Here is a 12074-nt window from a genome sequence, read left to right as displayed (position 1 = left end):
TTAGGAGGTCACTTTCGAGTTTGGTCACGTTCTGAGGTCGTCACATTCTGAGTACGTCACTTTCTGAGAACGCCATTTTCTGAGGACGTCACATTCGGAGTACAAGCTTTATACATTATTCCTTAATGCCTAATAGAATGTTGTAAGGTTTTAGCTATTAGCAAAAAATAATAATTTAAGATTTTAGAATCGGAATGGCAATTGAGAATTATAATTTTCAGTTGCCGTTTCTGGACTCTCGTAGCTCTATACAAATAACAGTTGTTTCATACGCGACTATGTGCATGTACAATACGAATAGGTACGCGAACGTTGCCTTTGTCGCTCGGCCAATGGACCGGTGTCCTAATTAAATTTTTGCATACCTTGCATAAAATATATAAAAACATAGGCAAACTCAGGGGCAGAAGCTAGTATTAAATACATTTCAACTACAACTACATTTAAATCATAAAAATGCGGAACACAAAGATGAATTCAAAAAATAGTAGGTATCCATTTTCTGTGAAATTAAAACTTTGGTCATCAAAACCAGGGGTCTCCAAACTTTTTTACCTGAGGGCCATCGGGCCGGGGTTTGGAGAGCCCTGGTCTAAACCAATATAATGTAATTATTTTCTTAATATGGTGCAAGTATTGATATCTCATTCCACTTACCTGTCACCAAGATAAATTGTGTTTGTGCAGCTAAGAAACATTGCCATATATTTTTTAAGTGGTTTTTTAAATTCTTGCCCTGCAGAGTTACTTTGGCCTAACTCTAAATTACTACGTTTCTCAGGTACTAAGAGTGAGATAAAACACGAACTTATCCTATAAAACACGTGCACATGTAATTATTCATTGTCTGTATGTTAACACGTCTCAAGTTGATATCTCTGGCAATTTGTTGTCGGATACCTAACTCGGGACAACTGCAATCGGTGTTTCGTAGAAAACTTGTGCAGTGACAGAAGGGGTGCATTTGCTTATAAATACGGTTTGTGTTTCGTTGCTTTGTATAATTCCTTGTTGAAATTATCTACAGACGTATCATAAATCCATGTATGAATCCTTATTCTATTACAATATGACCGCAATTTTACTGTACGTCTTACAGAATCTTCCTCTTGAGTAACGAAAACGTACGGTATTTTGGTAACTCGACAGAAAATTTGGTGCATAATTTTTTTTGTCCAAAATTGGGAGTTCGTATAATTTATTGCGCCTAGAACGAAAAGCTCTCCATACTTCGCAAATTTTATCAAAATCTAAGGAAAAAAATAATAATCGGGCCAACTGCTAAATAAGTATTTAAATTTTTCTCCAAAACAAGTAGTAATTTAACAAGAAACCTCCTAAAAGAACGAAGAAAAACTCCCAACATTCAAAACACTAGCAATTTCACTTGGAAGCGAAATGTCGGGCATAAAACAAAGGAGGCTAATGTACCGGCAAATTCACTTCTGGAACCGCGAGTCTCGTACAAATATATGTTTTATGCTGTCTAGTACAATATATGTCTATTTGCATACAGGATGACTTTCGAGAATGATCAGAAATAATTATAGTTGCCATTATGTCAAAGTAACAAAAATGTTTATATTATATTTAACCATAAAAAACATTGGCATATATTTTCATAAAAATATTTGGTGAAAAATTCCATATTTTTTAATTTCCAAATTTTGTTTCAAGCAAACGCAACGGTAACTCGCCTAATACAGAAAGCACCACAAAAAGCGACATCTAAAGTTGCTTAAGGGAAACTCTCTAAACGTGTTACTGGACATACACCCAACTCGTCACTTATACCTATAACAACAAAGTTCAAAAAACTAGGATTTTTTTTACTGACTGAAAGCAAGCATGTTTTAAACATTTGATTTGACCTAACAAGACAAGACTCGAGAAGATTTTTGTAATACGAGTTGCTGATATTTAAGTAATGTATTTAATATGACATTGAAACACAACTTCTAAAGTTTAACCTCAAACTCCTCTGTTTCTAAGAGTGACACTTTCTTATAGGAATAAAAGGATACCTTTATACAAAATTACCCTGTATATCGATAATCGTGCAGCGACAAAGACTAGATGCATTTACATATGGATTCTAAACTTTCGTTTCAAACAAACGTTCTTGTTCCGTATTTATATGTATCTACTGGAAGAACTTTTGCAGCGGAAACTGTTAAAGTATTTGGATTTGGAGCCCGATCCAGATTTAACAACTTGTAACAGTTTTGATCTTATTTTGATATGACCTTGATGATCGCTCACACTGATTGGTGCATGCGAAATGAAGTGGAAAGTTGTGCGTGAGATGCGCGCCAATCACTAAGACGATCGTCAAGATAGTATCCAACTCATAACAAATTTTAAAATAACTTTTCAGCAAAAAAAATCATCTATTGCCGCATAATTACATGCAACCACATCAAAGTGTAAAGTAATCGCTAGTTTCATAATCGACTTAATATTAATAGGTTGGGAATGAAAACGCGCCAGTTAATCGGAAGGCTGTTACAACCGGCCCCAGGGGAGACCGGGGTCAATTGGCTCATTCGGTATGCTGCAGTAGGCATTGACGTAAGCGTTTCAGTAAATTATTCCTAATAGATGCCTCCTCAGAAACCCTGTAATTAATATTTTATAACTCTAACTATCTAACTATAATCTCTGAAAATAATTATGTTTACAAATAAATATATTATGATATTTATGATTTATGACCTACCCATATTCAAAATCATCCTGTATGCCCAAACCTTGTAAACGTGTTACTGAAATTGGCTTTACACACATTTTTAAAGCTTTCGTATGAATGTATAATTAATTAGCACCAACCAATCTAATCAACGCTGATCACTACAAATAGAAAACCGCCTTTGAGGAAGAGTAGCCATTCCTCGTTAGGTATCGCAATAAATGGCGGCCGCCAATAAAGCGTTTAGTTATTCGTTTTGCCGGACATCGCACATTCCGTTTAGAGCCGACAACTAGGGCCCAAGTAACAAGCGATGAGCAGGGGCCCGTTTCTCAAAAGCTTGAAACTTGTAATACGTGTCTCAAAAGCTTGTAACTTGTAATTCAAATTCAAATTCAAAAATATTCATTTCAAGCGGTTTACACACATAGATATACAAAACAAACATACAGGCATTGTAATACAAGCGGATGTCACTTTTTGACAGCTTTTGTTAGAAAGGGAATTCCACTTGTATAACAAGTTGCAAGTTGTTTGAGAAACGGGCCCCAGCAGTTCTTCAGTTGAAATAGTAATAACTTTACCATGCTCACAGCTCCTTCGCTAGATTCGGTTTTGTGTCGGTTTACTTTCTTGCCTCCAGAAGGTGTATTTCTACCTAGTGGTCGCTAATAAATCGTTTAGTTATTCTTTTTGTCAGACATCGTAGTTATATTCCGTCTACAGCCAACAACTAGGGCTTAAATGACAAGCGAATAGCGGCTCTTCAATAATTAGGTATTTAAGTCAACAGCCCGCGACTCCTCGTCGTGGGATTCGGCCTGTGTTTTTTCCCTCTCATCCCCTAGCTAGAAGGTGTGTTTCGTCAATAAATAGCGGCCGCCAATAAAGCGTTTAGTTATTCGTTTTGCCGGACGTCGCACATTCTGTTTAGCACCGACTAGGGCCTAAGTAAAAATCAAAAAGCCAAATCAATCTAATAGCGAGACTCACGGGCGAATGATAACAAAATGTCATCATTTAGATATTAATATGCAAGTTGTAATTTTCCTCTGGCTCTTCAACGTTAACTATGGTACACACCGCGGATTGTAAATATTTTCATAATAAATAGCAGCCTCCATTAATTTTATCAAAATTACCCGTGACTGCTTGACACAAAAGCACAGCGGAGCTAAACCGCTCCGCCCGACGCTTCCGCTTATGACTTGCAGCCACGTAACGCGACAGACAGGAGCGTCGGCATAACGAATGTCCAAACACTGAATAGCTGATGAACAATCTGCATACTGGAGCGATGCGGGTATTGGGATTAGGGAGCGCGACAATTGATACGTTAACGTGCCAATCACGAATGCGGGACAGGTGCATTCCTTTTTGCAACTTATCGTAATCTCCGTATGTTTGCATAAATTGCGGTTGTATGTTATTGACAACTAAAACACAAAGGACAACATGGTGAAGAAAAGGTTAAAAATATACGCGCAAATATGTTTAGTGGTAAGAGACTTTTAGGGCCACTTGTACCATACATCTAACCCGAGGTTAAGCGGTTAAACCGCGTTAACTCAGTGTCAATACTGGTAACCATGGTAACTCCAGGTTTAACCGGTTAACCCTGGGTTGGAGACCATATACATCTCTAAGTAATTATTTATTTTATTTTTAATAATTCTGACACTTGGAGACCTTTACATCCCTAAGTATTTATTCATTTTATTATTTTTATTTTATTGTACATACTTATATTTTTAATGATTCGGACACTTAGAGACCTTTACATCTCTAAGTCAATTTAGGCTAGTAATTATGTGAAGCTATACCGTCTTTTATGTAACATACGAGCACAAAATGCTGTGTCTCACAGCTAAGTGTTATCACTATTTTAATATTAATATAGGCCGGTAGCTTGAATATGTCATGCTCGCTTAAAAGTCTTTGCTTACGGTGGCGTCGTTGATCGGGTCGCCACTTTCCCGAATGAAGGTTGAGGGAGGCGATGGCTGAGATACGCGTCGTACTCGTGAACGGGTGCTGTTTGTGGAGACGGGTCTGTTTAAGCTAACACGAATATATTCAGTAACTTTATTTTTTAATTTAATTGCAGTGAGACGCCTCATTCGGTTCTCGTATGTTTTTTTTTTTCTCGTAATGTGTTAATCATACAGGATTGTGACCCTTGGAGACCCTATACATCTCTAAGGATAATTTGATAAACTATGTTATTTTTTAGTTCTGACACTTAGAGACACCTCTAAATAAGTTTAGATTTTTTTTTCCATGTATCTGTTTTGTTTTTATTTTAATATTATTATTATAGTTTTTTTATGTAATTCGACATTAAGAGACCTTATACATCTCTAAGTAATTGTATTACGTTAGTTTGATTTGGTAGTTGTAGTTGTATTTAATAATTGTTGATGTATAATTATTATTATTTTGCTTGTATGTAAATTCAATGTTGACGTGTAAAAGTGCCCTTGTGGCCTATTTGCTGAATAAATGTTGAAGTTGAAGTTGAAGTTAGTGGAATGCTGCAAGTGGCGCTAAGGTACCCTCGCCGGAACCGAGCTTTATAATGTGTGCCATTTTATAAAATAAAGATAGTTTATTTTCAAGTGGTTATATTCAAGTTAACATTAAAACTGTACTCCTAGTGTAGGTAAATTTCATTAGATAGCGTGATGTGACGTACGTCGCGTACGTCTATCTAATGAAATTTTGGTAACTCAACCTTCCATACAAAATGACACTTAACGCAAACGCGTACGGTACGCGTTTGCGTTAAGTGTCATTTTGTATGGGAGGTTGAGTTACCAAAACGTGGGAAGTGGGAGCTTGGCGTGCTGTTCAAAATCCCATACAAAATTAGACCTTATAACCTTCTCAGTTTCGTTATTTTTGTTACGTACCGAAACTGATAAAATAGAAGGCTTAGGTTTAAAACATACGCCTTACGTTATCAGTTTCGTTACAGTAATTATCAATTTCGTTTATTCTCAGTTTAGTTACGAAATCAAAAAGGTACATATTTTCTGCAATTCATAGGCGCGAACACTCGTCACGCTATCGAATGAAATTTACACTAGGGGTACAGAGCATGTTTGTTGGATTACCCAAGTAAGTTAGGATTGCTCTCTTGCGGCCCTCGGGCAGCCCATGCTCGGTTATACTGGTTATGTGGGCTTGAGATATTGCTCCCCTGGTACTAGGTTACTGCTTCTAGGTTTCAACAATGCCGCATTAAGATGACAGATGTGAGATGAAGGATTTTGCTTTATAAAATTAAAGTAGGTAAATATACATCAAAATTGGAGCGGTATCATCAGTACCACCAACCCACTGTCAACCAACTTACCCTATTTATAATGTAAATTACCATGTTAGCTTGAAACCAACTCAATTTTTATGCGTAGAAATCTTGTAGGCGCAATTATCTCGCGCGACATGATATGATACAGCATACAAATAAGTAAGGCAGTTTCAGATTTTTTCCAAATTTTCTTCAAAACTCCCTGTTTTGAGATATAAGTACGGCTTCAAATGTTGGCAATTAAAAAAAAATCCTTAATGAGCATTAGATACTTTTGCATACATTACTTTAAAATTACAATCTCTCTCACAAAATTTCACGAAAATAAAGAAGAACATCTGGACACACGAAAGCTTTTTTTTCCAAGCTAAAACGGCGACCTTCGCGAACGCTCATTCATAAAAAAATATGTTGACTAAACAACTAAATTTGAAAGCGCTCTAATATTTTACTGAAACACTTAACCGTTTCTTAAGCACGAATTCCCCTCTGTTCCATTCGTGTTCCACTCCGTTTGTTCCAATGTGTCGACGTGTCCCGGCTGGTGGAACATGGTAGGAACAATTCGTCAGTGGAATGCGGAAATATGCTGCAGATGTGGAACTTTGACACAGATTTGCTCAAAGCATTGATATTTTAAGAGCAATTTTGTAAAAAATTTAATCGGATATTTTTTTAAACTATGAATTCTGAGAAACTAAACAAACTAGATACAAAAACAGTTTCTGAGCGAAAAATTGTTCCGATATTTAGTTCATTTATTACAGCTCCAAATGTCACAGTACTCACAGTAGACAAAACTATTTTGTAATAATAATGAGTATTTTAGTCAAAAATATAGATTCACACCCACACTTTTCTTAGTATAGTAGGTACCTAATACTCACTATGGAACATTATTTACTTACTTATTTCACTTATTTGTGTTAATTTATTTGCAAAGAACATCTACTCGTACAATGTAGTAAATAGCTGAACTCTGAGTTATATTTTTGTGTAAGTAGTCAGTTACAAAATATGTTGTTTCTATTATGCAACATTTCTTCCAATGTAACATACAAAGTCTTGTCAAAGCAAACGCCACCAACATAAAGAAACTCAAGGTCATCATTCTTGCTAAAAACTAGCATCGCTCTTCGCAGCCGGACCGTCCGTAATATCCGGTCCGGGACGAGTCGCGGCCGTCCGGAAATTTCATCAAATCTGCCGGACCCGGTGGCCCTTTCGCCATGTTTGTATTTAATTGATATTAGATATAAACTAGTATGTGATGTGATGAGATCTGATGGTTTTGCTGTGCCGCGGTATTTTGGGTCTCGAAGTCATAAATTGTGAATGAGGTGTCAAGCGATTTGTTAGGACCAGGTTTTATAGGAGCATAGCTATGTTTAATATGCATCGAAATATGTTAAACCTTTTTCAATTATGTCAACATCCAAAGAGGAAAATTCCTCTTTGGATGTTATAATTTATATTTACATACATTATTACTAACAGGCTAGGATAAGACCGCTTATGTTTTTGAAGTGAAAACTTCTTTAGCGGCGCTGTGCACTTTTTGTGATGGGAAAAAAAATGTTAAACTCGTAACAGGTGTCACGTGACCGTAAGACGTAAGACGGACACGTAACCTGATCGAAAAACTGTTACTTCAATGTCATTGAGTTTTTCTTTATTGATTTAAATGCCATCTAGTGAGTTTCCCTCTAACTGGTATTAATATAACTCGAGTACTAACAGTGATGTGCCTAGGGGTTTCAAGTAATGCGACGAAATAACGCTAGATGGCGTTAACCTCAATTATACATAGTGCTGCAGACATTTTGCAATAGTGATTGAGTTTTCACTTCTGCCGGCACTTCCTGAGTGCAACCCGTTGTTTTTTTACCTCAGTTCAATCTACACATACAAAAACCACAAAACTCCAAAAGAAATGTAAGATTCTAAACAATTTTAATTAAACAAAGCACTCCCAAAATCCAAAACGCAGTTTGCAAGCGCAATTACTTACCCTATTCCCACAAAAAGAAAATGCTTTGTTTCTCAGTAGATACGAAGTTTCTTTTAAAGTGGCGCTCGGAGCGCGGGCCGTAAAAAATGGCAACCAATTTCACTGGCGGCCGCGGATTGTCATGAATATTAACCATTTTGCGCCCGCACCAAGAGTAAGAGTGTAGACATTTAACTATTATTATACTATAACTAAAAATATTCCGATTTGCATTATTTGACACATGTCACTCACAACAGCAATACAACGTAAAATGTCTTGCACATCGAAATCACAAAGGAAGACAATTGCACAGCGAACGTTTACGTTCTACGTCTTTTTTTTTAATTTAGGGTTGGCCGGACACCACCGTTATGAATCGGTAGTCGTCTAAGTAAATCGATATAAATTTTTCATTTTAGGTTGCAACAAAGCATTATTAAATGTATTATATTTTCCTATTATTATTTATTAACCATATAATTTTAGCTTTACCTATTTAAATCTCAAGTAAAAATTCATTAAACGTCACAATTCGATACCTCAGTCTAGGCCATGGTCTAGGTGCCTTCCAATCGTAATCGCTTGCTGTGACAATCGATTTGGGTCAGTTACATCTCTATAAACGTCAGTCATGATGTGTCAAATAATGCAAATAGGAATGCAAATACGTAGAACCGTCACAGATAACCAGTATATGCGCCATGAATTTTATTTATATATTTAAACTTTATTGCACAAAATAACATCTTATTGTACGAAAGGCGAACTTAAATGCCATGAGGCATTATCTACCAATCAAGGCTCTTACGACGTTTTGTTCGTGTGGTACAGGTTGTGATTGCGACAGTTTCATTGATTGGTAGCTTCTCTGTTAGCCTCGGCCTTTTCAACTTGTTGGAGACCTTCGCCTTAATTATAAGAGACTTTTATCGATCACATACGCGCCAATAGAACTTTCTTATAACTTTAGCAATCTGATTTAAGGTTGAAATTAATTTCACTTTCGGGAAATATGACTTGTCTTGAAATTAATCATTAAAAAGATTTTTTTGGGAACACCTTGTAGATTGGTGCGCCCTGGAAAAGGGTCAAATAACTCGTGTCATAATCAACAAGGGTGAAACGCTCGGCCCAACTTAATTGAGTATTTTCCTACAATATCTGTCTCATTTTAATTTATAACAAGCAGAAACGTCGAACGATGCTATTAAGCTTAGAATTTCTCAATAAAAAAATTAAAAAAAAGAATAAATTCAAAAGTGGAAAAATTACTGTCTTGGTTGAGACTTGAACTCACAGCCTCTGGATCGATACTCCAGCGCTCCGCCATCTGACCCACCAAGACCTCATCCATAGCCAGCAAATCTTTCCACCATATGGGTAAAGGGGCCCTAGCGACATCTACCGTAAGAGCGTTACACTTCTTAAACGCCCAAGACAGTAATTTTTCCACTTTTAAATTTATTCTAAGCTTATCTGTCTCGTCTGCCCCCTTGATCTCTGCGCCAGCAACAGTAACGATCCTTATGGGTCGTATTTCAGCAGCACCGCCGCGTTACAGATTACTCCCAATTTTCTCCGCCGCTACATTGAAAACACCTCAATTGCTATTGACGACAGGACTGTCTTTGACTCGAGCTCGAGTGTGTGGTTCATATATCTGATTCAAAATGGCCGCCAAGAAAAAATGGTGAGTGATAATGTACACGAATCGAAACGGGTTATAACATTGTGTTTTTATGAGTGAAAACATTCATACAGAGTATGCAGAATTGGACAATAGACATGGGGATGGGGTAAAGTGTCATCAGTTTGAAATATCTTGTGATATCGTCATTCTTTCTTGAAATTATAAGAGACGAGAACTTTAATCATAAAGACTGAAAGAATCTTTAGATAGCAATTTGTTCATTAAACTTCAATTTTGATTAAAATTTTAATAGGAAATCAAGTTTGAAATTGTATAATATACAATAGAGTAAAATTCCGCCTTAGTCGCTTTTACTATATGTATGCATAGGTAAAAACACACGCACACGCATACCTACGTATATGCAGACGCACAGTACATATTAAACTTACACGCACACGCGCGCACGCTCCTACATCGAGAGAAGTAACTACTAATACAAATTTAAAAAGTTACAGTGGTACGTATATGTCGTATATGTATACCAGGCTGCTGATGATGATGATATAACACGGAATGGATGTCCGTGGGAATATACAATGCCATTATGTTAATTCAATGTGTACAATAGAATTGTAACAAAATAAGGCCATACTGATGTCCTCATGCTAAATTATACATTTGGTATAATATAATGAGCTTTGGCATCCGCTAAGACCTCGAACATTGGTACGTTATCGAGTGAAAACCCAAATCACTTAGCATCAGACCTAATCAAGGAAACCCAACACGGCCGATAAATCGCAACCTCCCGTTAATTTTTAATTCGCCCGCACGTCCGCCCGCCGCGGCGGCCGAAGCGAGACTGATGTCTTGCGGCCCGCGGCCGGACCGCGGCGCTTAGTTACGCCGCCTACCCTCATTTATCAATGACCTTTAAAGCAGTAAAGTTTTAGCCTGATCAGTGCGGGCGGGAAAAGTCAAGTGTTTTAGGGTTTACAGAGGCTCTTAATCTAATGATGTGTGATGAAAATGTGTGATGTGTTACATAAATCGTATTTCGACTAAGTTACAATGAGCAACAAGAGTTTCAACGTGTAAATCGTCTAAGGAGCACGCTACACTGTGCTTCTCCTAACAACTCAAACTTACACACATAAAGCTTAAGGAGTGCCAAGGCTTCAACACATGTGGACTAATCAAAGCCATCCCCACTAACTACCCCCACTTTGCATATCTCACCCGTGGGGATCGTGATGTCTTGTCGTCAGATTATCATTTTATGGCCACGTTTATGGCCCCGATGATTCGGCTGCGAGATTGTTTCACACCCTACGCGGGATCAGACGACGCAACGGAGCCTCGCTGTTACGTAGTCGCCCAAATCGAATTAAGTTGTGTTTTTTCTACTCCCGTACCTTTATTTGTCATTTAAAGGGTCGTACACACACCTTTAAAACCCTACGTTATAGTTGTCAAGACAAGTCTTTAGTCTATTCCCCAAAAAAGAATTTGTGCTTACACGAAGTATCTTTTTGGCGATTTTACGATACTTCGTGTAATGACCACTTAAAAAATATTGAATGAAATACAGTGTTTCCAACCTTATTTTTAATGTCATCTCTGACAAATAAGTGAATCATAGATTTTTTTTTTTTATTTCATTCATTCATTCATTCTTTTCCCGCCCGTACCACCATTTTTGTTACTTCTTGAATTAAAAATATTTTACAGTACATATGGGGCTACTTTTCCGCACTAGTGCGTAAAATAGCACTTTTCGTGCGTATGTCGAAACTTTAAAGTGCCATATGTACTGTAAAACGTTGTTCGATACACGTGCGAATAAGTAATTCGCAACTCGTGTCGATTTAAAACACTCCCTTCGGTCGTGTTTTAATTTATCGCCACTCGTTTCGAATTTCCTCTTTTTCGCACTTGTATGGAAAATAACTATTATAAATTTACAATTTTATTTCAAAGTTAAGTGCTGAGAGTTAAGTTAAGTGTTAAGTTAAGACAGCGGCTGCATGTTTGAGCCGTTTGCGGTGGAGACGCTTGGGCCGTGGGGTCAAGGCGCGCACAGCGTTTACAGGGAGTTGGCCAAGCGCCTTATCGACGCAACGGGTGACCGGAAGGCTGGAGCATACCTCGTCCAACGCATTGGCGTTGCCGTTCAGCGCGGCAACGCCGCCAGCCTTCTGGGCACCCTACCGGTCGGCACAGACTTGGGGCCAATTTTTTATTTGTAGGTTTTTACTTTTTAGGTAGTTTTAGTTTAGTATATATTTAGTTATTAGTTTATTTTATTTTTGTTAGTTGTAATTAATTTTACGTGATATATTGTGTATTTCTTGAATAAACTATCAAAGTGCTTGGTCGTAGAAAAAATATTGTATGCATCGTTGTTTAATTGAGTCAAAAAATACTCGTGGCGTCTTTATTAACA

Source organism: Cydia amplana, chromosome 5 (assembly GCF_948474715.1).
Source record: "Cydia amplana chromosome 5, ilCydAmpl1.1, whole genome shotgun sequence".
Taxonomy (NCBI): domain Eukaryota; kingdom Metazoa; phylum Arthropoda; class Insecta; order Lepidoptera; family Tortricidae; genus Cydia; species Cydia amplana.
The sequence above is the reverse complement of the archived record's forward strand: the minus strand, read 5'-3'. Positions refer to the sequence as shown.